A 26,729-nucleotide genomic window follows, 5' to 3' on the forward strand; every position below is an offset into this window, starting at 1 on the left:
TAGGGGAGGCTCCCCTCCCCGAAGCCACCCCCTTCTAGGTCTCCCTCTGCTTCCTCAGCCCCTAGCAAAAGAGACAGCCCAAGGGCAGGGGAGAGAGAGACAGGCTAGTGGTCTGGTTGGAGTGGGAAGGCGAGAGGGGACAGGGAGGAGAGTCAGAGACACAGGTGGACAGAGACGGAGAGAGAGACTCGTGGATAGAGATGGGTAGAGACAGAGACCCAAATAGAGACAGGTTGCCAGACACAGAGGCAGACGTACAGAGAGGGGCAGACAAGACAGAGGGCGCGAGAAAGACAGCCACAAAGAGACACAGAAGGAAGTTGGAGCCAAAGATAAAGACAACCCCAAAGAGTCGCTCACAGAGACGGAATCAGAGCCGGAGCTCGCGGAGAGAAAGTTAGAGAGAGAGAGAGAGAGAGATGGTCGCGCGGAGAAGCGCGGAGGCGGAAAGAGCAGGAGAACACGGAGACAGCGGCACCCCAGCCCGCCCCAACCACGGGCGGGACACGAGCCGAGCCGGGGCGCGGGAAGGGGGAGGGTTCCCCACTCCCCGGCAGGGGGCGACCTGGCCACGCGGCGGACCTGCGGGCATCGCTCCGGCCGGGGCCGGGGGCGGGGCCGGGGGCGGGGCGGGGGCGGGGGCGGGGAGGGCCGGGGCCCCGGCCGGGGGCGGGGTCGGGAGCAGGGGAGGGCTGCCCCGGCCGCGCTCGGGCCCCGCGGTCGCCTTTATAAGCCCGCGGGGGAGGTGGCCCCGGCAGCGTCGCGCTCCCGCCACTCCGCGCTCTCTGTCCCAGTGCACCGACCTCTCGTCACTTGTGCCAGGACAGACCTTCGCCCACGAACTCAGGGCAGGTAAAGACTCGACGCTGGCTCCCGGCTCCCCGCGGCCCCAGGGATGTGGTCGATTCCCCGGCCCCTCCCACATCCTCCCCTCGCCTGGGGACGGTGGCGAGGTCGGATATCAGTGGCGGGGCAGGGACCTCCGCGCCCCGACACCTCCCAAGGCAGCCCATTATGAACCCCCAGCCACCTGTCCTGCTCCCGTACTCGCGTGCATCCGAGGCTCCCGGCGGGCGCGCTGGGCCGGGCTGGAAATCGGACTTGGCGCTCGCGGAGCCGGCGAGTCAAGGGGACTGCGCTCGCGACCGCTGCTGCAGCCCTGGGGTCTCCTACCTCCCAGGCCGCTGCCCGAGACCCCCACCTTCAGTCTAGGCACCTCCTCCCGGTGCTCCGTGACTGAGCGGCTTCTACGGAACCCCCTTGGTCCGAGATCAAGCGAGTCAGGTTGCCCACCCAGAACTGCCAACCACCTAGTAATCTCTAGATCTTGCCACAGCAGGCGGGGAGGGGGCTGGTCTGCCTGGGTGGGCTCCAAAGTAGTTTGGGCCAGAGCTGGGAACAGTAGAGAGAGGCAGGCACTTGGCTCCGGGAGCCGCAGGGGGGTGGGAGTTGGGGGAACGGACATCCGGCGTGTTGGAGGCTGTTTGGGAGTCGGGGGTGGGCACAAAAGCCTTAGGGCAAAGCTCCGGAGCCCCGGAAGCTGAGGGAGTTTGCGATCCATCTCTGGGCATGTGCAGGTGAGCGGATAGCTCAGGGTTGGTTCCCACGCCTAGTCTGGATAAGAAAGGGTTAAATGCATGGTAACAATGGTGGGGCGGGAAGCTAAGGAAAACCCCATCCTTCCCCTACATTGTCCCTTCTGACCCTTTTTCCAAGCATAATGGGATTGGGGGAGAGGGGCTTTACAAAGGCCTGTGGGTGGAGGGGGAAAACCCTGGAGATCAAAAGGGGGCAATTCTCAGGCCAGAAAGGGCCTCTGGGCCCTGGGAAAGAAAGACTCCCCCGGTGGGCCGGGCTTCCCTGGTAGGCAAGGGCTTGGCTCCCACACCAGCAAAGATGACAGCAACTGTTTATTGAATGCCTACTGTGTGCCAGGCTCCAACACTTCACATGCATCATCTTGTTTACAAATAGGAAGACGGAGGCCTGGAGAAGTTAAGTAAATATGAGACAAGGATGTGAACCCAGACTCTAAACCCTACAACCTTAGCTCCCTGCTTCCATTATATGACCCAAGAGATGAGGGGCTGACCTTGGTTCCTCTTCTGGCCCTGCTGGTGCTCAGTCTTGCCTCCCCCCATGCTGTAGACCTGCCTTCTTCAATTATTTAGTCCTCCCCACTGTGTTGTTCCCCCCACCCCCACCTACTCCACTCCCTGCCCCTGCTCTTGTCCCTTTGCCTCCTTTTTTCTTCCTGAACTTCATGCCTCTGAACTCCGTAAGCAGAAGAGGCTCCTGGACATGGCTTCCTAACTTACTCCCGGCCCCTGGAGTAAGACAGGCTTGAGTGATGGCCCCTGTCTGTATTTGTGGCCCCACCTGGAAAATAGGGAGTATGCCTCTCTCATGAGACTATTGTGAGGAATAAAACTGAACTGAGGCCAGAAATGAAATGCTATTTTCATTTAACAAATACTTATGAATGCGCCAAGCCCTGTTCTAGGTGCTGAGAATGCAGCGGTAAATTAAACAGCCATCTGGATGCTTGTATAACAAAATGTTTTCAGGCTCTGAAATTGACACTTTAGAATTGGAATTAAGCAATTCACAAGGAAGGAGATTAAAATGCAATAAGATGGGTAAAACTGATCAGCCAACCTTTGGTTTTCACTAATAGAAAAGGCAACCTAGCTGTGTGACCTGGGACAAATTCTGTTCTCTGTCATGCCCCAGTCTCCTTTAAGCTGAGGAGATCAATAAATAGTATGATTCATGTATGCAAAGTGTTTAGCTGGTGTCTGTGCCTAAGAAAATATTGTCTATAATCAGCTCTAATCTCAGCAGAAAATGCAACCCTGAGACTGGGCATAGGGTTATGTCGCTGCCCCTGACCCCTGGAAACCTGTCACCCACCGCCTAGGCCCTGTCCTTTCCCTGATGGGCTGTGCTGTAGAGTGGCACGGCATCTTCCTTGCCCACACTCAGGTGCCACCTCCTGTCATCCTAAACTCAGCCTTGGCCAGGAGCCTGGAGGTCCTTGCTGGGAACAGGCCTGGGGCTGTTATCTCCACAGTGCCTTCTGCCTCTATGTGTCCCAGCTTTCAAATGAGGTGAAACCAAACTCAAACCCTGCCTGTCCCATGGCTTACATACCCAGCATTCCCTGCAAACTAGAAATCAGTCCTGGAGAAGGGAAGTGACTTGTTCAAGGACACACAGATGGTACCTGGGGAGCTGGGGCTGGAGCCCTGGTGATCAACTCTAGCGATCTTCACGTTGTACCCATCTTTGGGGATGAGGCCTCTTAATCCAGGGGTAGGATCCAGTGACATAGCTCGGAGTTCTCACCTTGAGTTATTAATACAAAACTCAGAGCTTGAAGAGAACATTACGGGGAGAGTGAGCAAGCTGAGCTGAGAACCAGCGCTCAGAAATCTCCGCATGGCCACAGGAAAGCAGACTCAGCTTTCCAGTGCTATGTCGTCCTCATCCTCAGCAGGCTGGAGCTAAGCTGTGCAGTGTGTTTTTTTGTTTTTTGTTTTGTTTTGTTTTTAATTTATTTTTTTTAATATTTATTTATGGCCGTGTTGGGTCTTCGTTTCTGCGCGAGGGCTTTCTCTAGTTGCGGCAAGCGGGGGCCGCTCTTCATCACGGTGCGCAGGCCTCTCACTATCGCGGCCTCTCTTGTTGCGGAGCACGGGCTCCAGACGCGCAGGCTCAGTAGTTGTGGCTCACGGGCCTAGTTGCTCCACGGCATGTGGGATCTTCCCAGAGCAGGGCTCGAACCCGTGTGCCCTGCATTGGCAGGCAGATTCTCAACCACTGCGCCACCAGGGAAGCCCATTTTGTTTTGTTTTGTTTTGTTTTGTTTTTAGAGATGTCCTCACTTTTAGAGGGCAGCTGTGGGCAGTAGATTGGAGGTTCATTCCCAGCACTGCTGTGTGACGCTAGACAAGTTTATTTCCCTCTCTGAGCCTCAGGTAAGGAAATCATCTGTAATATGGGTTAATAATATGTACTTTGCAGATTTGCTGTGTGGGGCCAGCAAAATCATAAATGGTTTTTCACCATTGAATGGCTCAGCTGGGGCTGACCCACTGTTGGAGATTGTTGTTGAGAAGTTAATATTTCCTATGGGACAGTTTCTTTGCCACTACCAGGTGATCCATAAGGGCCAGAGGGAAGGCCCTATGTAGGTTACAAAGGCCTAGACAGGAGGGAAAGTGCTGGCTTTGGGATCAGCATCTTGGGTTCCAATCCCTAGCTGTGTGACCTGAGGCAAGTCACTTGGCCTCTCTGAGTGCTGGGTTCATAGTAGGCCCCCAGCAACTCTTCTCTGATGCTCAGTGTCCAAAGAACATTCAAGAATAGTCTCCATATTTTTCCACCCCCCTCATACCACCCCCCAACATTTCCTAATTACTCCCAGAAAAACTTCATGCTTAAAGTTTTCCATGCTGAAATTCTCAACCTCACTGTGGCATGAAATCAATTGTTTGCATTTAATTTGACTTCTCAAATTAAGGGGTAAAATTTGAGATGAGGGTAGGGGGTGGGGGGGAGGAGATGAGGAAAATGAAGTTAAACCAGATGTGTTTTTGTTTAACTGTTGGGTGGTGGTTAAACTGCCTGGGTATTAACATCGTTCTTCCTGAATTCCAGTAACCAGGAGTCAAGTTTCACTTAAAATTGTAGTGTTCCTTCCTGGCTACCGTGGACTTGCCCTCCCCATTATTATTATTATTACAATTTTATATTCATCTGAGGCCACAAAGTACTGGCCAGAGAAGAGACCTCATAGATGCCTCAGAGCTGGAAGGCATTTAAAGGCTGCCTCTGTCAACCGGCTGCTTTGCAGACCAGGGAGACTGAGGTCCAGAGAGGGGAAGGGCTTGCCCAGGGTCACCCATGACCGTCCTAAAAGTAACCACTATCTTGATTTTGGTGTGTATCATTTCCATAGCATATCCTTAATATATCTATTTTTTAAAAAGAAAGAATTGTTGAAGGAAGAATATAGATGGTATGCGTTGGTAGAGAAAGATCCGCAACTCAGAGCAGAGTTTAAGTCCTTGAACTATTGATATACTACCTGTGTGACCTTGGGCAAGTCCCTTCCCCTTTCTGAGCCTCAGTGTCCTCATCTGTAACCCAAGTTGCCTGAAGAGCAGGAGTTGGGGGGTTGGGACATCCCTAAGACTTGGAATGGGTCTGATTTAATTTGAGTTGGTCCTCAAACATTTGTGACTTAGGTTATGGCAGGTCAGTCACAAACTGCCCTCCTGAGGCAGAAAAGGGTGGGGGTGGGGGCATTGTTGACTCCCACAGTGATTTTTTTTTAATTTTATTGAAATATAGTTGATTTACAGTGTTGTGTTAGTTTCAGGTGTACAGCAAAATGATTCAGTTATACATATACATACATTCATTCTTTTTTAGATTCTTTTCTCATATAGGTTATCATAGAATATTGGGTAGAGTTCCCTATGCTATGCAGTAGGTCCCCGTCGGTCATCTATCTTATATATAGTAGTGTGCATGTGTTAATCCCAAGCTCCTGGTTTATCCCTCCCCGCCACGTTTCCCCTTTGGTAACCATAAGCTTGTTTTCGATGTCTGTAAGTCTCCTGCAGTGATTTTAAAACTTTGATTTCATTGCTGGTGATTTCATTTTACATAAAAATAAGGGTTTCTGGCTTCCCTCAAAAGATCAAAAGATGTGGCCACTCTGGGCTGCATCCCTGCCTGGCCACCATGACTGGAGCTGATTAGCAGCTGCTCTATCCACTTGACCGCAGTCCCCACTGTGCCCTGCTCTCACACCCAGCCCATTTGCTTCATTGCCATTCCCTGCCTGCCTCCTGAGTTTGCAGTTTCTGGGCTAGGTGCATGAGGCTTGGGCCAGCCCTCAGGAGGCTCAGGGTAGGAATGTGGGACACATAGACACCAATCCCTCTTCCGGGGCCTGGCAGCATCTCTGAAACATGTCAGCCAGTATGAGGGAGCTTTCTTTCTGCTTTTCTGGTCCCAGGAAGAGGCTAAGGGCTCTAGAGTTTGGGGGCTAATAGAGCATCAGCCTGTCAGTGCTTAGGAAGCTGGGCCCGGGGTCCAGCCCCTTGGGGACAGGCAACCTGTGGTGCTTCAGACTAGAGATTATGCAGCCCCCTGAGGGGAGGGACTCCCTTGACATCTGCCGCCTCACCTAATGCTCCCGGTAGCCCTGTGCATTGGTGTCACTTTGCAGACAGGAAACACCGTCTTGCACTCTGAACCCACAGCTCTCTGTTCTTCCCTCTTTTCTGGGGACCAAGGCCTGGTGATTGATGACAGGCCGTAGCCCAGCTGTAGCACAGATCTCCAAATCGCCATGTCTGAGCTCAAGGGCAGTGTAGGAGGCCATGAAACCGCATGGTTAAAGCTCACGGTGAAGGCTCTGGAGGCAGCTGCCTAGCATGAGATCCTAGAAGGTCTCCACAAGCAAACTGCTCTGCGGGGTACAAGGTGAACAAGGGGGAGCCCTGATTCCTGACAGAGCCACAGGGCCCCTGGTCCCTGCAGCTGCAGAGGAGTTCGAGGAATGACCTTGTGTGGGAAGTAGCATTTTGTGAGCACCCGCTGGGTACCAGGCACTTAAACCATCATCTTTGAACCTCACCTACCCCTCACTCCCTGCCATTTTGCAGTTGAGGCTCAAGGGATGGACACCTTGGGTCCAAACCCCTCCCCTAGGTGCCTCAGTCACCCTGCCCTGACCCAGGGAAGGGAGAGAGGGGAATGGCGGCTGGGAGGCTATTTCCTCTGAGACTCTGTAGTGAGGCGCTGACCCAGGGCTTGTTTGAGAGAAGCGTCTTCATCTTCCCAGATCTCAGTTTGTGATTCAGGTGGATGAACTTCAGCTGGCCAGGTCTGCAAGCTGCCGGACAAGCCCAGCTAACATTTTATGTTCTTTAAAAAAGTGTTTAGGTGGCTTTTATTTGAAAAACCATAAATCCCACTTTTTAAAAATTTTTTAAAAATTTTTTTAATTTTTATTTTTTGGCCGCATTGGGTCTTCGTTATTGTGCGCGGGTTTTCTCTAGTTGTGGTGAGCGGGGGCTACTCTTTGTTGCATGTACGGGCCTCTCATTGTGGTGGCTTCTCTTGCTGCGGAGCGTGGGCTCTAGACGCACGGGCTTAGTAGTTGTGGCTTGCTGAGTAGTTGTGGTGCACGGGCTTAGTTGCTCCACGGCATGTGGGATCTTCCTGGACCAGGGCTTGAACCCGTGTCGCCTCCATTGGCAGGTGGATTCTTAACCACTGCGCCACCAGGGGAGTCCCCGTAAATCTCACTTTTAAAAGGATCTGCCATGTGACTCTTTGTGAAGTCAAGTTCTTGCCTTCTCTGATCCACCTTTTACTTTGTCTACAGAACAGCAGGGTGGGCACTCTCCCAGACCTCAGGTTGAGGTTGTCAGTTCGCTGTCCTATAATCCTCTAAGCTGGCTGTCATTCACCTGTGTCAGGCTTGGCCTCTCTGAGTATCATTTGTCTCTTTCTTACTCCACCTGTTCCCACTTTGACTTACTGGCCTCTTAACATACAGGAGTTAATAACGTACTCATCTGCCACCATTCTGGGTAGAAAGTGTGTCAGCTGACTCTGAGACCCCCTCCCCTCCTTCACTCCTTCTTAGCACCTGTATAGCTGCTCTGTTTCCTCCGCCTCATTAAGCGAGCACCCCCCTCCCACCTCCACACACCACCGCTAACATCGCCATGCCAGGTGGTACTCAGCGCCTGTCCTGGAACTGTTCAGTTAGTCTAAACGGCTGCCCTATGTGGCAAGTGCAATTATCCCATTACAGATGAGGAAACTGAGGCACAAGATCACTCAGCCTGGAAAGTGGGAAATATACACACTCATCCCCTACCATTGCCAACCCACCCACTCAAGGATGCTTTCTTCTTTGTGACATGAATGACACACCCTATTTTCCTAGAAGAGTCTGGTTCCTTATTTTGAAATTATCAAATCTAGTAATTCATATTTCAGCTTCAGTTAGCCTATCAGGATATCAAAGGTAAACAAGTTCCTCTCAACAGCTCATATGAGCCTTGCCTTAATCACCTGAGTAATTTTTGTGAAAATGCTGTGAGTTTTCATTTTTCCCCTTGACCTCATCCTTCCAACTAACATTTAAGGTCTTACTCTGTGTCAGGAACTGAGCAAATCACTTTTAATGACCTTATTATATTTAACTTGTTATCCTCTCCATTTTATAGAGACGAAAACTAAAGCTCAGAGAAGCTGAGTAACTTTCTCAAGGTCACACAGCTAGAAAGAGGCGATGAGACCCAAATTCAGGTCTCATGCCTTCCTGCCCAATCAGATTAGCATCTGGATTCAATTTTTTTGTCTGGATACAAGCCCTCAGGGGACCTTGCTGTATATATTTGTTTTCAGTGGAACCATCTGTCTCTGGGGTTTGCAAAGTCATGTGGGAGGTCTCAGAGGAAGGTGACCAAGGACAGGCACACTCCTGGTTGGACAGCAGCTTCTGTTCTCCAAGACAATGGGTTTTGGCCTGGACACCTCCTCTTCTAGTCAAGAGGAAGGAAATGACAATCCTGGCAGGAAGCATCCTCAGAAAGCCAGAGGAGCCTGGGTTTGAATCCCAACCCTGCCATTTCAAGCTGTGTGACCTTGGACACGTCCCTTTCCCTCTTGGCTTTCAGTTACCCTGCCTGACAACTATGGCTTGTTTGAGGGAGGCAAGGTTAGGACTTTTCTAGTTCACGTGTGGCAAGTAGTTGGCATGCATGCTGTCACCCTCTTGTCCTATACATGTCAGACATGACTAATCAACCACTGCTCTCTTTCCTTCTAAACCTCAAGTTCCTTCTAAATGCAGTCCTCCAGGCAGCCATTATCCATTCATTAGAATTGGCACACAAGATGGAAAGACACCCCAGAACCAAATTAGACTTAGGCATTGTGTGAACAGGGGCAGAGAAGGGACAGGCCCAGGGTGGTGCCCAGGTCAGTGTCACTGTGCTCCTCAGTCTTCTTTTCCTGGCCTGGGAAAGCAGGAGGACTCCTGAGCTAGACTGCGGCAGAACTCACTTCTGGTGTAGGGTGGAGACCTTCCATGGAGCTGTGTCCCTGGTTCACTCCTCAAGGAAGGGTGGGGAATGGTTTCTGGGGCTGGTCACAACTCAGGCTTAAAGTAAAAATGAGAAGGAAGAGGCTGGTTTCAGATCGTCCCGGAAAGAGTTCCGCTTACCCCTTCCCCCACCCTCCATAATAATATCCATAGTAGTAGTAATAGTAGTAATAAGAGTTATTAACATCTACTGAATATTTGTTATGCACCAAGCCACTCTACTAAATGCTTTATATACATTCATGCTTTTAATCCTTGTAACAGCCCATTTTTCAAGTGAGGGAAATGACTTGAAGGTGAAATAATTTGCCCAAGTTTCCTCAGCTGGTGAACCAGCAGGGTTGCTGAGATTAGAATTTTCACATCCGTCCAGCCCTGAAGCTGGCTCCCCTCCCTGGCTCAGTTTCCACACTGGCTCTTCCTCACTCACCATCATCACCTCTCATTTGTGACCCTGACATTCCTTCACCTGTGGAAAGTGCTCTTCTTCATGCAGAGCCTTCCATATACACATGGGAGTAGCACAGCAAATGGCATCTCCATGTTGCAGGTTAGAAAATCGGGCCTGGGATCACACAGTGAGGAAATGGTTATCCCTGGGCCCTGGATTGGCCAGGGGAGCCTGGGTTGGGGGATGGGAACATGGGAGTGTTGCAGCTGAGGTGGGCTTGAGTTGCTGGCCCCCCATCCTGGATGAACCAAATCTAGTTCCTGTTTTAATCAGCCATGGGACCGTAGATGAGTCACTTTAATACTCATTTGATAGTCACTTTAATACTGGATACTGCCAGCCTCAGTATCCAGGCTCTTATACTTTTCCATTTTTAAAGCTCTTTCTTATTCATGAACTCACTGAATCCTTGAAACAGCCCAATAAAGTATTATCTTCATTTTGCAAAATGGAAACAGGCTCAGGTCAAGTCGATGGCAGAACCAGCCCTCAAACTCAGGTCAGGATCCCAGGCTAAAGATCTTTCCCCGAATGTGTCCCCCAACCTGTCCCATCTTTGCCTTTGCACCTGCTGTCCCCTCCCCTGCGGTGTCCTCCCTGCCTGTGTTGCCAGTTGGCATCACGGCTGCTTTTCTAGATCTTGCTTGGAAATCTTCAGTCCTTTGTAATCTGATCATCCAGGTAGTGTCTGGCTCTGTGTGAGTTTCTGGAGGGCAGGAACCCCATGTGAGTCATTCGTGAATCCCAGTGTCTAACAAGGTACCCGCATTCAGCAAGTGTCCAATGATGTTAACGTAACGAAAGGCTGCCCCGCCTGGCAGGGGTGTCCACAGCCCAGCCGGGCTTGGTTCCCATGGGGAAATCTGGAAAGGCTGTCCCGCTGGGTTTAACACCTGAGCCACTCCAGGCTGAGCCTGGCTGCCCTTCCCGCATCTACATTGGTATCTTCTTCTCTCCACCAGTGACATCAGCTCATGAATGATTGGTTAATGATTGGCAGCAGGACAATCCAGTCTCCCTATTGGTGGCTCAGACCCTTAGTCAGGTATGAGTTTCCCCAGCGTCATACCTCTGACCAATCTTGTCCAACTTGTTCACAGATGGACCCTCAGTGCCAAGTAACCTTAATTTCTTTAAAAATAGTAACAGCCATCATTTGCCGAATCTATATAACATGCATCCTGGTGCATAGTACGCACTTAATACATATATGGTGAATGGGTGAATGAATACTTGCAGGAAATAACATCTCTTAGGAACTAAGACCTTGTATGACCTCCATGCCTGTTTCCTCCTCTGTCCCTGAGAGGTACTCGGAGGAGTGATTGATACATATATATCAATAGATGTTTGTTTTAAATAGGTCATGAACCAGGCTCTGCTTTAAGTGCTTCACTTATATTTATTCATTTATCCTCACAACTGAGCCCCAGAGAGTCTAAGTAATGTCTCCTAGGTCACACAGTTGGTACCAAGTGCAAATATTTTCATACCTTCCAGGGCACATGTATTCCAAGTAATATAATGTGGTGACCACTTTCCCCCAGCCTCTTTCCATAGCACAGAAGCCCCTGCCCCAGAGCCTGTGGTCATAAGTAGTAGGTGAGTCCAGTGGTGGTTTTGCCCCCTGACTAGGAAACATCTCCATGGATATAAAATGCTTAACACAGTGCCGAGCACATAGTAGGTCTTGTGATCATCATCTGTGTAACAGGCGTGGATCCTGCCCTGTATAGAAGCCCACAGGAGGGAGACCTGAGTCTGCTGGAGAAAGCCAGGAGATCCTTCATGGAAGAAATTAAAGCAGTCCTGAATGACTATAACAGCACCAACTGATACCTCCTGAGGAGCAGACGCTGCCCCAAGTGTGTTAGATGTAGGAACTCATCAGCCCTGGGAGGTAGCACCGTACTTAATCATCCCCACCCCACGGATGAGAGAAATGAACTCACTTGCCCAGGAAATGGTTAGTAGCTGGCAGGCCGGCATGTAAATCCCAGCCATCAGGCTATGGAGTCTGGCCGTACTGCCTCCTTTTGTTAGGAAAGGCTCATCGAAGTTTCCTGCTGGTCAGTTCCTCTCGCCTCTGCTCAGGGCTGGCTGTTGGCAAGCAGGCCTGTGTGAGTGTACACACTGATATTACATGATCCTTGGAGTGGAGGAGAGTTTCCCCACCTCCTGGGGAGCCTTCCCCACATCACACCCTGAGGCTGGGCCCAGACAGAGGTTTTCAGGAAAGGAAACCAGCCTATCACCTCACCCCTGCCTGGGGCAGCCCCCGCACATGTCAGCCCCCGCACGTGTCAGCCCCCGCACGTGTCAGCCCCCGCACGTGTCAGCCCCCGCACGTGTCAGCTCCCTAATTCCCTGGCACTGCTCAGAGCCGACAGCAACAGGGACTAACATCCCTCCCGATGGGGAAGATTCGTGACAGTTCTGAGGGAGGTACTACTGTGGTCTATAATACATAGAGGCAGAAACAAGACTCAGTGTGGTTAAGTAACTTGCCCAGGGTTGCAGAGCTGATGGGTGGAGGAGCTGGGATTTGAACCCAGAGTCTGGGGGCTTTCCCCTCTGCCTTTCAGTCTGCTCTGAGCTGACTGGTTTTGCCTCTGGTGAGGGAAAAGTTGTCTGTCTTGGGGATGTCTGGTCCAGAGACTTAGGCCTGCCTCCAAACAATCTTAATTTGTTTAATAATACTAAGAGTTGTCATTTGCTGAATCCCCATGTGTGGCCTGCTAAGTAAGTGTTTTATACACCCTTTTTCATTTGGTCCTCTTAAACTTCCCACAGAGTAGGTACTCCAATCCCAGCTTTTACAGGTGAAAAGGAGAAGCACGGAAAAGGGAAGGGACTTGCCCAAGGTCATGCAGCTCATAAGTGGTTAAGCCAGAATTGGAACCTTGGCAGCCTGGCTCCAGAGTGTGGGCCCGTAGTCACTTAATAAATGTTAGATAAATCTCTGCAGGCCAGATGTATAAACTCTTCTTGCACCTGATGGTTCTTCCAGAGCCCGACTCAGGTAGTGGGTGCAAGGCAGGAGTTGAGCAAATGGCAGGAATAGACTGCGGGACACTCCCTGGCCCCCTGAGCCGAGGATGCAGAGTTTATCTACCCCTTGTGTGATCCTGGTCGAAGGGAGGAACGGACAGGGGTGGGGAGCACAGGGGGGCAGTCCCGGTGTCTCCAGAACCAGGGTCAGAAGGAGGCCAGAGTAATTAGCCTGGCTGAAGCTACTGCTAACTGAGAATCCTCAGTGGGGGACTGGCCCCAGCTTCAGTCCAGGGCTCTGGCCTTGGACCTGACCCTCCTGGAGTTCCATCTCAGGCTTCCAGAGTCTTCCTGGGGTGGCAAATCTCAGAGCACTGGTTTGTGTGAGAACTTTGCTCTGCAATTTCCCCCTTCGACACCAAGTCCCTGGACTGGCCTGCCTGCCCCACTTCGTCCTTTTGGAGGAAGCAGATCTTTTCCTCTTGAGTGGCTACTTGATTTGAATAATCAAGTATTTCCCCACTGGCCCCTGGCCAGGCAGAGCTCACTTGGCAAGGCCTCTAGCTGGGGCTCTGAGGCAGGCCTGCCAGCCTCCCCGTCCTGTGGCACGCTCTGATCAACGAGACTGAGATGCACGGAAAACCCTGTCCCATTGGCTTTGCTGGGCAGGCCCCAGGTGGTTCCTGTGGCAGAGGCAGGGCTGACCTTGGGCTTTGTTCCCTCACTGTCTGGAGTGACTACTGTTGGGGGAAGGAGGGGCTGTCCCCACTTCAGAAAATTCACTCTGGAGTGGCCTTTCTTGTCAGCTCACCTGGGTGTCAGCTCTTGGCGCCTGTCAGGCTGGAAAAAGGAGGAAGCAGAGTCAGGAAGGAGGAAAGATGGGTGCAGAACATTCATTCATTCATTCATTCAACAAACATTTCCTTAGCCCAGTTGCCTGCTAGGCCCAAGGCTGGCTGCTGGAATTCGCAGACGAATCTGGTCTCGCTTTTCCTTCAAAGATCAACCAGTGTGTGCAGGAGATGGTCATGTAAACAGACACATTCAGACACACTCACCAGGTGGTGTAGGGTGAAGGAAAGTTCAAGAGCTGTGGGACCAGAGGAGCCACCTAACCAAGCCTCGGGCAGAACAACCACAAAGAATTCCTGCTGGAGGCAGCGTCATTCTTTTTTTTTTCCTTTCTCTTTCCAACAAATACTGAGCATCTTCTGCAGGCAGGTGTGGTTCTGGGTGCTGGGGATACAGGAGCTCCTCTGTAATGCAAAAGACAGACCATAAAATAAAATTGGGTTAATTTCAGCCAGTGATGAGCAGGGTTGTGAAACAGTGAGGGACTGGGGTGCGGTAGGGGCTCAGAGGAGGTGGCCTTTGACCTGAAGAATGAGAAGGAGTGATCCAAGCAAAGACCTTGGGGATGAGTGTTCCAGGCAGGGGAACAGGCTGTGCAAAAACCCTGAGGGAAGAGAGCAGGGCACAGAAGGTCTGAGTGGTGAGCGGAGGGGGCCAGGAGGTGATGTCAGAAGGTGGGCTGGACCCAAAGCTTGCAGACCTCAGACTGACTCTGGGAGAATCAGCAGGGCCTGCCAGGAGAAGTAAGGTAAGTGTGACCTGTTTGTTCGGTGGCCCCTTAAACGGTTGTTTAAGCAGGAATGGCCTTTGGGGTTTGCCACTCCAGCCCTCTCCAGGCACAGAGAGGGAAAGTGACCCTGCCAGGTCGTGAAGGGAGGCGGTAGGACTGTATCTGGGTCCCCTAGCCACCAACCAGTTTCTCTCCAATATGCCCACACAGCCTCTCTGAATTAAGGCAAACACTTATTAAGCACTTACTGTTTGCCAAGAAAGTTACATATCTTGGGCTTCCCTGGTGGTGCAGTGGTTGAGAATCTGCCTGCTAATGCAGGGGACACTGGTTCGAGCCCTGCTCTGGGAAGATCCCACATGCCGCGGAGCAACTGGGCCCGTGAGCCACAATTACTGAGCCTGCGCGTCTGGAGCCTGTTGTCCGCAACAAGAGAGGCCGCGATAGTGAGAGGCCCGCGCACCGCGATGAAGAGTGGCCTCCGCTTGCCGCAACTAGAGAAAGCCCTCGCACAGAAACGAAGACCCAACACAGCCAAAAATAAATAAATTAATTAATTAAATTTAAAAAAAAAGAAAGTTACATATCTTGCCTACTTTGACAGGAGGAGGTGACCTGGGTTCCAGATGATTGACCCTGGCCGAGTGACTGAACCTCAGTTTACTCATAAAATGGGGACAGTAATGGTTTCCAGCTCATAAAACTGTTGAGGATTCAATGAGATATGAAGCGTGTTGAACAGTCTCTATAGTGCTTGGCAAAATGTGAATATTTACTGAGCATTTTTGTTTTCATTTAAGTTGTTTTATGGACCCTGGGATCTTTCAGTGGATTAATCATGATCCTTGTTCAAGCACATTTATCACTGGTTCATAATGTCCCTCTTGTATATTTTATTATTTTTATTTATTTATTTTTTGGCCCCACCACGTGGCATGTGGGATCTTAGTTCCTCTACCAGGGATCGAACCCATGTCCCCTGCAGTGGGAGCGTTGAGTCTTAACCACTGGACTGCCAAGGAAGTCCCTATTTTATTATTAAAAATAAATTTTAAATGCCTATGAGCCATCATCCAATACCTTACATCTTCCTCTGGGTTCCTCCATCTGTCTCCTACCCACCTTTCTTCATGTGGGGTAACCACTCTCCTGAGTCTGGGCTTTCTCATTCCCTTGCCTTTTAAAATTATTATTTTAAAATTTTGATTAATACTTTATTAGCATTATTATCACACACAGATATACGTATTATACATATGAAGTTTCTCATTCCCTTTGCCTTTTTTGGATTAGTATTTAAAATCATATATATGTGTGTGTTATATACATTATGTAAAAAATATATATTTTTTACTTTATGAAAGTGTATCATGCTTTACATAATCTCCTGGGACTTGCTTTTTTCACTCAATCTTACATTGCCGAGATTGATCCAATGGTTGCATGTAGCTGTAATTCTTTTTTTTAACTACAGTATAATATTCCACTGAGTGTTCCGTAATTTTTTTTTTTTTGGCCGTGCCGCTCTGTTTGTGGGATCTTAGTTTCCCGACTAGGGATTGAACCTGGGGCCTTGGCAGTGAAAGCACCAAGTCCTAACCACTGGACCTCGAGGGAATTCCCACCGCAGTTTTTATTTAGTCAATTTCTTGTTGATGGCATTTGGGTTGTTTTCAGGTTTTTGCTAGTGTAGACAAAGCACTATGAGTATTCATGTACATGCTTTCTAATGCATATATATAGAAATTTTCTCTTGATATATAACTAGGAGTGGAATTGTGGGGTCATAGGGTATATGAATATTTGTTCAGTATCACAAGATAAGAGCAAACTGTTTTCCAAATGATTGTATAAGTTTATACTCCCACCAGTAACATATAAGAGATCCTGTTGTTCTACATCTTCCATAAGTGTTGTCAGACTTCTTATTTTTTCCAACCCAGCAAGTATAATGATTTCTCATTGTAGATTTGATTTACATATCCCTGATTGCCAATGAGGTTGAAGAAGTGTGTATGAATGTGTGTGTGTGAGATGTCTTTTGCCCATTTTTAAATTAATTAATTAATTAATTAATTAATTATTTTTGGCTGTGTCAGGTCCTCATTGGGGCGTGCAGACTCCTCTCTAGTTGAGGCATGTGGGATCTTAGTTCCCTGACCAGGGATCGAACCCATGTCCCCTGCACTGGAAGGCGGATTCCCAACCACTGGACCACCAGGGAAGTCCCTTGCCCATTTTTCTATTTGTCCTTTTTTTGTTCTTTTCTTATTGATTTGTAATAGTCCTTCCTTCCTCCCTCCCTCCCTCTCTCCTTCCCTCCCTTCCTTCCTTCCTTCCTTCCCTCACTGTGTGGTTTGCAGGATCTCAGTTCCCTGACCCGGGATTGGACCCAGACCACGGCTGTGAAAGCCCAAAATCCTAACCACTAGGCCACCAGGGAACTCCCTTGTAACAGTTCTTTATATTTCTGAGTCTACTGATGTTTGGGAAACTGAAATTCTAAAATTTAGTAGAGTCTAATCTAGCACTGTTTTATTTAATATTTAGTGCTTTTTGGATCTTATTTAAGAAAGTGTGCCTTAACTCCAAGATCAGAAAGCTGTCACCTACAGTTTCTACTAAATGTTTCAAAGTTTTGTTTTTCACATTTAAGACCTTGATCCATGTTCAGTTGATTTTGTGTATAGTGTAGGATAAGGATCCAATTCAACTTTTTTCCCATCTGGGTACCCATTTTTTCTTATGTTTTCCAGTTCTCTTTGTAGCTGGTATATGAAAATGCAATAGGCTTTTTTGCATTTGATCTTATCAAGCTAATTTGCTAAACTCTATTTCCAATTATTTGTCTGTAGATTCTATGCAGACAATCAGTTACAAGTAATGATAGTTTTCTTTTGTATTTTTAGATCTTTATGCTTTTAACTTTTTTCCTCATCTTATTACACTGTCTAGGACTACCAGTACAATCTTAAAAATTTAAAAGGTGGTATTAGGTGTCCTTGTCTTGTTTTTTATTTTAGAGATAATGTTCTAATGTTTCCCCATTTAATATATATGTATTGCAGATTTTTTATAAATGGCTTTTTTTAGGTTAAGGAAGCTTTCTTCTATTCATAACTTACTGAGAGCTTTTTAAAAATTGTGTTGAATTAATTTGCATTAAATGCTTTCAAAAAGTATCTTGAGATGATTATATGGTTTTTCTCCTTTAATCTGTTAATGTAGTTAATTACATATTTGATCTTCTAATATTAAACCATCCTTGCAGTCCTAAGATAAGTCTAACTTGTATATTGGTTATTCTCTTATATCTTGTTTAGAATTATTTTATCAGTTTTCATGAATAAAATGGGTCTGTAATTTTCATTTTTTATGTTGTACTTTTCTGGCTTTGGTATTGCAATAATAATGGCCTCATAGAAGTAGATAGTAATATTTTCTCTTTTACTGTTTTCTGGAAAAGTCTGGGTAAAATTGAGATAATTTGCTTCTTGAAGTCTGATAGAACTCACCTGTAAAATCACCTTGGCCTGTTTTCTTTGTGGAAAGATTTTAACCACTGTTTCAATTTTTAAATTGCTTCCTTATTTCTTCTTGAGTCAGTTTTGGTATGTTATATATGTATTTTTAGAAATGTATGCATTTAATCTGCATTTTCATATTTATCAGTGTAAGGTTGCTTATAGCATTTCCTTATTGTATTCCTCTTTTCCGTAATAATTGTGTATTATCTCTTTCTCCCTCTGTTTATTTTTTAAAATTAATCTTGCGTCAAGTTTATTGACTTTTTTAAAGGACCAACTTGTGGCTTTGATCTTCTCAGTTTAATCTTTGTTTTCTGTTTTGTTGATTTCTGCTCTTTGTAATCTCCTTTTATTTTCTTCGAGTTTCTGTTTTTTCTAATTTCTTTAATTGGAAACTTAGCTCATTAATTTTTAGACTTTCTTTGCTGCATTGCAGTTTTTGATATAGTGTTTTATTATCGTTCAGTTCTAAGTGGTGTTTAATTTCTACTATGACATTTCTTTGATCTATGAGTTATTTAGGGATTTTTTAATCTCTAAGTGTATGGAAAATTGTTTGTCCTTTTAAAAACTAACTTCAAACTTAATGGTCAGAGAATGTGGACTATGTGAAGACCTGTTATTTAAAATGTGAGACTTGTTTTGTGGTCTGGTATGTGATTAATTTTTAAAATGTTTGAGTGTTCCTGAAAAGTATGTGTTTGTATCCTACTTTTTAATTTCAATTTATCTTGCTTTTTCTGTTTCCTTTTAATATTTATTACTTTAAAAGAATTGTTAGCTGTAGCTCTTCCCTGCAAAGACAAGATTAGCACTTTCTTATACCCTTTGGTCTCTCTCTTCCCTTTCAAGCCTTATACTCTTCAGTGACATGCCTTTGAGCCCCCATGAAAGCACATTAAAACTGTCTAGGTTTTGCAGTTCTGAGTTGTTTAGATATTATATATTTGTCTTGTTCTTCTCTTTGATCTGGGGATTTTTTTTAAACACTAAACTTTACTAAGTTATTTGCTCAGCTTTCACATATCTTTAGTATCATATGTGGAATTTGTTTCTATTACTGAAGTAGTTACTTCAAAATTTTTTTTTGGGGGGTGTCTTTTTGTATAAACCTGAGCCATTGAATGTTTTTTTTTTTGAGCCTTTAACATTTGAATGGCAGTTTAGCTGGATATAAAATTCTCAGTTCAAATTCTTTTTCTGTGGTACTTTGGTCAATTCAATTTGTTACTTATTCCTTTGTAAGTGATCTGTTTTTCTCTAGACTTTGAGAATGTGTCTTCTGATAGTCACTCTAATATTTCTGAGTGTGGGTTTTTCATTATCTATCCTGTCTGATGTATTTGGGATGCTTTCAAACTGAGATCTATCATTTTTCTTCAGTTCCAAGGTTGTCTTCATTATTTCTTCAAATATCTCTACTTTTGATTTATTTCCCTCTCATGGGACTCCTAATATCTAGATGTTGGCACTTATATTTCCAACTCTCTTTTTTGGTTGATGTATAATTTCATTCAATAAAATGCACAGATCTTAAGTGTTCAATTCAATGTGGTATTTTGACCAATTACATTACCTTGTAACCATAACCCCAAAATAAGATTTAAAAAAATTTTGTCTCTCTAGCAAGTTCCCTCACAACCCTGTCCAGTCTATTTTTCCTCCCAAATTGCAATCATTATTCTGATTTCTTTTACCATAGATTAGATTGGTCTTTTCTAGAGTTTCGTGTAAATGGAATCATACAGCAGATACTCTTCTATGTCTAGCTTCTTTCACTTAGCATAATGTTTTTGAGATTCATCTATGTTTGTTGCCTCAATAGTTCTCTCCTTTTTTTGCCGAGTGGTTTTCCGTTGAATTAATATACCACCATTGTTTATTCATTGACCTGTTAGTGAATATTTAAACTGTTTCCAGGGACTTCCCTGGCGGTCCAGTGGTTAAGACTGCACGCTTCCAATGCAGGGGGCATGGCTTCAATCCCTGGTCGGGGAACTAAGATCCCACATGCCATGCCGCCAAAAATTAAATAAATAGCGTGTTTCCAGTTTGGGGGTATTATAAATAAAGTTCCTATGAACACTTAATGTATGACTCTTTGGGTGTACTTTCTTTCTTTTTTTAATAAATTTATTTATTTATTTTTGGCTGTGTTGAGTCTTCATTGCTGCGCAGGGGCTTTCTCTAGTTGCAGCGAGCGGGGCTACTCTTTGTTGTGGTGTGCGGGCTTCTCATTGTGGTGGCTTCTCTTGTTGCGGAGCGTGGGCTCTAGGTGCCCGAGCTTCAGTAGTTGTGGCACGCCAGCTCAGCAGTTGTGGCGCACGGGCTTAGTTGCTCTGCGGCATGTGGGATCTTCCCGGACGAGGGCTCGAACCCGTGTCCCCTGCATTGGCAGGTGGATTCTCAACCACTGCGCCACCAGGGAAGCCCTTTGGGTGTATTTTTATTTCTTTTGAGCAAATACTTAGGAGTGGAATTGCTGGATCATGTGATAAGTATATGTTGGTTTAACTGCCAAACTCTTTTCCAAAGTCAGTGTACTTTATTACATAACCATGAGTTTTTCTACATTCCTGCCAATGTTTGATTTTGCAAGTCATTTTGATTTGGTTTTAGTCATTCTGGTGTGTGTGAAACGGGTTTAATTTTCATTTACCTGATGATAATGATGTGGAACACCATGAACTATTGGTCATTTGTATGTTTTCATTTTGAAGTGGCTAAGTCTCTTGCCCATTGTGTGTGTGTGGGGTTGTTAATCATTTCATTGGCAACTTTAGGAATTCTTTATTTACTGGATACAAGTCCTTTGGGAGCTATGTGTATTGTGCGTATTCTTTCCCATTATGTGTCTTGTCTATTCAGCTTCTTAATGGTATCTTTTGATGAGCAGAAATGTAAAATTTTGATGAAGTCCAAATTATCATTTTTTTTAAATGAAGTTAGGACTCCTTGCCTTACCCCAAAGTCACAAAGATACCTGCTTATGTTATCTTCTAGAGGCTTTATGGTTCTGGCTTTTATAGTTAGGATTATGGGGACTTCCGTGGTGGTCCAGGGGTTAAGACGCAGCGCTTCCACTGCTGGGGAACTAAGATCCCGCATGCCGTGTGGTGCGGCCAAAAAAAAAAAACCAAGAAGATTTGTACAATTAGGTTTATGATCCATTTCAAATTAATGGAGTAAGATTGGGGCTGCTGTTTTAACTTTTAACTGATCTTTTACCATTTCTTTCATATTTCTGATTTCTTAATCCTTCCTGGCTTCTTCCTGGAAATATTCCTCCATCTGATATCCCTGTTCCCTATTTCATTCCTCAGCTGCAGTATCCATTCTGCAATTAATTCTACCTATTATGTTTGTGATTTCAACTGTTTTTTCATATAGAATATTTCCACTTGGGTCCTTTAACACTTTCTTATTCTGTTTTGTTTCACTAATATCTTTCCTTATTTCTTTGGCGTGTTTCTAACGCTTATTTTAAAATTCTCAGTCCATCTGTTGAACACGGCCGATTCCAGTGGTATCTCTAATTGGTTTGTTTTTCTTTTGAAGCCAGTGTACTCCTCGGATTCCCTGTTCTGTAACCCGTGAGCTCACTCCTCGGGGTGGGAGGGTTTCAGCTATTCTGTCTGGTGCTGCATGTTGGGGTAAGAATCCAAGCCTGACCCTGGTCTCTGTCAGCATTGATGAGCCCAAGGAGATGACGGTCCCAGAGTGGAGACCCCCAGGTGTCAGAACTGCATAGTTCCTCCCTGGGTTTGTCATCACGACCCTCACACCCAGCCCCCCCACCAAGTAACTAACTCTACAGGATTGAGCCTCACTTTCTGGATGCCAGGAAGAAGCAGCCAAGGGAGGGGGCTGTCTGCCTAGGTCAGAATCCACCAGCCTCCAGGTCCAGAAGAGAAGGGGTGCTGGAGTGACCGTGGAGGCCTGTCACCCCATTAGTTCCCTCTTGATTTCTGCAACTCCACAGTGCCTGCTGCACGGCCCTGATTTTACTCCGGCATATACTTGGACCGTCTGCCCGGGCCCCGCGTGTGCAAGTGAGAATGCTGGCCTCGGTTGCTCCAGGGCAAGTGGGCATGTTTTGGGGCAGGGGGTGTGGGGAGGTGTGCTGGGGAAGGCTTGATGCAAAGAGGCAAGAGCAGAGCTCAAATCCGATTGTCTTTTCTACAGTATTCTCCACCGGCTAAAGACTAGGCCCTGCCCCTTCTCCTGGCTGCTGCGTTCCCACCTGCCAGCGCTGCACACACCAAGTTAAAACCCCCTTCCGTCTCCCCAGGAGATTCCGTTTCTCTCCACGGTTTCCTAGGCTTAGTGACGTTTTTGCTCTATTGTTACTCTGGTGTTGATTTGAGGATGAGGGGCGGGGAGCCATATGTCTTCCCTCACTGTTTCTAGGGATGGTATGTGCACCCTCACCCCCACTGTATCACCAGCCGGAGCACAGAGGCTTCAAAAGGAAAACAGCAAACTGACTCGAGATAGCACTGGAGTCAGCGACATTAGAACAGATAGACCAAGAATTTTTAATTAACATTAGAAACACGCGAAAGAAATAAGGAAAGATATTAGCAACATAAGACAGAATAAGAAAGTGTTAAACAATAAAAGAACCATGTGGAAATATGAAACATGGTTTAACAGGAAAACCAGCCTTATCATCTGTTCCAGCCCCAACCTTTGCATGCACCTCACAGCTCCCTATTCTCCAAAAAAAGACTTTCATGGCCGCCAGACCTTCGCATGGGCTGTTCCCTCTGATTAGTCTGCCTTCCCTACACTTCTGCTGGAAAAATTCTGGTATATCCTCGAGGCTCCTTCCCTGAAGGCCTCTCACGGTCATTGTGATACTCCGTGATGGTATGGGGTTCAAGAGTTAGGAAACCAGGGTGCTTGTCCTATTCTTCAACTAACTGACTGTGTTACTTTGGGAAAGTCACACTACCTCTCTGGACCTTAGGCTCCTGCTGGGAAAAAAATGAGAGTGCTGGGTTAGATTAGTCCTAGAGCCCCTTTCAGCTCTGACAAGCTGGTACAGTGGTTAAGAATGAAGGTTCTGGACTTAATCGCTGTGTTTCAAGCCTCATTTACTAACCTAGCATAATTGTAAGGAGCTTATACTTTGGGGTTGGACAATTTGGGTTCATAATCCCAACTCTGTCACTTGCCTGCTGTGTGACCATAGGCAAGTTACTGAGCCTCCCTGTGCTTTTTTTTCCCCTCTTCTGTAAAATAATGTTGATATTAAGGGTACCTACCTCCGAGTGTAGGAGCACAATGAATGCAGCTGTTGTTGTGCTGGTGGTGGTTGTTCACCATTATACAGACTTCTCCATTCCATTCAACAAAATCTTGATGTTTGTCTGCCAGGCTCTATCTAAATGCTTTTTAAAATTCTACCAAATTTTATCGTTTAACAGATACTCTCTTTTGGCTTTTATCTTTTTTTTTTTTTGGCTGTGTTGGGTCTCCGTTGCTGCGCGCGGGCTTTCTCTAGTTGCGGCGAGCTGGGGCTACTCTTTGTTGCAGTGAGGGCTTCTCATTGCGGTGGCTTCCCTTTGTTGTGGAGCACGGGCTCTAGGCGTGCGGGCTTCAGTAGTTGTGGCACTCAGGCTCAGTAGTTGTGGCTCGTGGGCTCTAGAGCGCAGGCTCAGTAGTTGTGGCACAAGGGCTTAGTTGCTCCGCGGCATGTGGGACCTTCCCGGACCAGGGATCAAACCCGTGTCCCCTGCATTGGCAGGCAGATTCTTAACCACTGCACCACCAGGGAAGTCCCTGCATTTTATCTTTAAAACAACCTTGCAGAATGAGGATCTGTAACCCTGTTTTACGGATAAGGATCCTGCGGCCCCAAACATAAAGTCACTTTCAAAGCTACACAGCCAGGACTTAACCCAATATCCAGCTCCTCCATGGTCAAGGTCTTTCCACTATGCCACAGTGTTCAGAAAGATTAGTCTGGGGTTTTGGGAGATTACTGAACAAATCCAGATGGAAAAGCTTGGTGAGAAACTCCCCCTCCCCGTTACACATGTATGCCAGCTGTCTGCCCGCCTAGGCCGTCCACAAGATGTCTTTTGTAGGTTTCATGCAAATGCAGATTTAATGATGGGCCAGAAGTTAATTGAGGAGGCAGAACAAGGGTGGGTTGGATGATTAGCGTCTCATGTGACCTGGGATAGAGAGCCAAAGGGGCTCTGGGAAAGAGAGCAGTGGTCTTGGAGGACACGGAGTCAGCAAAGAGGAGGACTGAGATTCAGCAAGTCCAGAGCTGAAGCTGAAGAGCGAGGCCTGTGGAAGCAGATGTAGGCCTTGCTAAGAGGCAGTTCCAGAGGGTGGCACTAGGGCTGACTCCAGCCCCGCCCCGTACTCTTGCAGGTCCGGATATGTGGCTTTACCTCTCAGAGCCTGCAAAAGGACTGCTAGTACCATTTGGTAGGGGAGAGGGTACGTGGGGGAGCAGCAGTAGCCCTGCACCAGAATCTCAGCTCCACAGCTGGTTAGATTGGCATGTGTAGACTCGATTTAATCCTGAAGCCTCAGTTTCTTTATTTGCAGTTTGGGAATCACATTCTTGCCTGCGTGGGATTATTGCAAGCCTCCAGTGAGATGACTTCGTGGTGAGACCTTCTCTGATCTCTCTATTTAAAACTGCAAATACCAACTCTCCTCCCCCCGCTTCTTTTTCTCCATCTCACTTACCACTACCTGGCATCCTATTGATTTTACTTATTTTCTTATTGTCTGCTCACCCCACCAGCAGGGATTTGAGCACCTAGAACAGCCCCTTGCATATAGTAGGTGCTCAATAAACAGTGGTCGAATGAATGTTGGTTGAATAACATATAGGGAAGACCCTAGGGGATAGGGGATGTTGAGGCCGTGTCAGTTGGATCTTAGAGATGCAGGACAGAGGCACGAGAGAGGCCAGGACAGCTCACTTCGGGTGCCAAGGGCTGCCCATGAAAGCATCTGGGGCCTGGATTTTAAGGTTGTGGCGGCTGGTCCCTCTCTGTCCACAGCCTGTAGGAGGTGAGTCCTTTAGGAGAGTAAAGCTGGATGGGCCTGAGTACTGGGGCTTCTCATGGAGCCAAGACTCTTGGGGCAAACAGGAAGCCCATGATACTTGGCTTCCCTGCTTTCTTTAGCTTTTTAAACCATTCTGATTGCCCCTAAGTGGAACAGACTACCTCAAAGAAATGTCAGTCCCAGCGCCATCCCGGCCACCCCAAAGGCTAGAAGAAAAAGCACTGGGTTTGGAGGCAGGCAGATCCGGGGTTATGGCCTAGCTCTGCCCCTCTTTACCAGAGGGATGTTCGGCAAATCACTGCACCTCTCTGAGTCTCTGTTTCCTCCTCTGTGAAATGGGTGTAGCAGTTTCCCCCCTGTATGCCAGCCTCCTAGGGCTTTGTGTAAAATATAGTAAAAATGTGTATCACTGTGACCAATCATCACTAGACTGAAGGGCCTAGAAGGCAGAAGTTGTACCTGCGGCCCTTGGTGCAGGGCCAGCCACACAGTAGACACTTGGAACATGGTAGTCAAAGAGTTGTTAAACTCAACTGACAACAACCTTGGAAGGGGAGGGTCCGAGTCCTGCACACAGTAGGGCTTTTAGGCAAATCCTGCCCAAGGACCTCCTACAATTCTACAAGTTTATAGATTCCAAGAAGAAAACCAAGCTTGTATTGGTTGGCCTCATTTTACCATGCACTTGAAACTTATTGACCCATCTTTAGCTTGTTTGCAAGATTTTTCCTTTGGTAGAAACAACTAGATGAGTGACATGATGTGGTTGCTTACAATGTAAGGGGCTGAGAAAAACAGGCTGAACTGGAGTTCTGAGGTCAGACTCTGTGTTCCAAGTAACAGAAAATCCAAGGTAAGCAATATGGGGAATTAACTAGCTCATGTAACTTGGATGTTCAGAAGTAGGCTTCAGGCATGGCTGCATCCAGGGGCTCAAGCAGCGTCATCAAAGACTCAGATTCTCTGCATCTCTCTACTCCACCTTCTGAGAGCTTGCCTTATCTTCAGGCTGCACACATTGCCCCTCCCCATCGCCCCACACCCTCACAACACACCATCCAGGTGGAGAGAGTCTTGAGCTTAAGCCAGTCAGGACCCACCTGGAGCCTGGAGGTAGGATCAGTCCTACCCAAACCAGTTGGCTGGAAAAGAGAGAGTCACTTCCCAAGGAAACTTTTTTTTGTTTTGTTTTTTTAAGAATTCTTCCTCTCTTTTTTTTTTTAAATTTATTTTATTATTTATTTATTTTTTTATGGCTGTGTTGGATCTTCGTTTCTATGCCAGGGACTTCTCTCGTCGTGGCAAGCGGGGGCCACTCTTCATCGCAGTGCGCGGGCCTCTCACTATCGTGGCCTCTCTTGTTGCGGAGCACAGGCTCCAGACGCGCAGGCTCAGTAATTGTGGCTCACGGGCCCAGCTGCTCCGCGGCATGTGGGATCCTCCCAGACCAGGGCTCGAACCGTGTCCCCTGCATTGGCAGGCAGACTCTCAACCACCGCGCCACCAGGGAAGCCCCCCAAGGAAACTTTGTGGTATCGTTAGGAAAGGGGAATGGATTCTGGGTGGCCAAAAATTATAGCACGTATCTACTACAGTCATCAGAAGGGGAAACAACATAAAGCCATAGAAACATCTACATAGCACTTTACAGTTTGCAAAGTTCCTTCCCTCCTAAGAAGCCAATATTGGAAGCGGAATGACACTTATTATCACTGCTTTGCAGATGAGAAAACAGCCCTTGAGTAACTGGCCAGGACTCTGACTTGTAACCCTGAGCTGCCCCCACCCATCTCAGCCTCTTTGTGTAAAATTATAAACCCAGAGGGGCTGACCTGGGAGGGAGGGAGCCAGTGTGACTGAAGCCCCTCCCTTTATGGAGGGAGTGCCTGTTCCAGATATGAGAGGTCCCCAGGAAGCTGCAATCACGTGAAAGCCCAGGAAGAGCTGGTCTGGGGGCAGAGGGAACAGCCTGACGTGAGGACTGGTCACGGGGCT

At 47.2% G+C, this 26,729-nt stretch overlaps 1 protein-coding gene across 3 annotated transcripts in view; it reads left to right on the forward strand.

Moving 5' to 3' along the window:
* The first annotated feature begins 769 nt into the window (after positions 1-769).
* Positions 770-26,729, forward strand: part of ALPL (alkaline phosphatase, biomineralization associated) — a 60,099-nt gene continuing 34,139 nt past the window's right edge. The window contains exons 1-2 of one of the 3 annotated variants that reach the window (XM_068539101.1): positions 771-852; positions 3,876-3,980. The gene's annotated coding sequence lies outside the window, so the exon portion shown is untranslated. Of the gene's footprint in view, positions 853-3,875; positions 3,981-24,263; positions 24,323-26,729 lie in introns of all 3 variants that reach the window. The other 2 variants (XM_068539102.1, XM_068539100.1) reach the window with 2 other exon arrangements.

Source organism: Eschrichtius robustus, chromosome 3 (assembly GCF_028021215.1).
Source record: "Eschrichtius robustus isolate mEscRob2 chromosome 3, mEscRob2.pri, whole genome shotgun sequence".
Lineage (NCBI taxonomy): Eukaryota > Metazoa > Chordata > Mammalia > Artiodactyla > Eschrichtiidae > Eschrichtius > Eschrichtius robustus.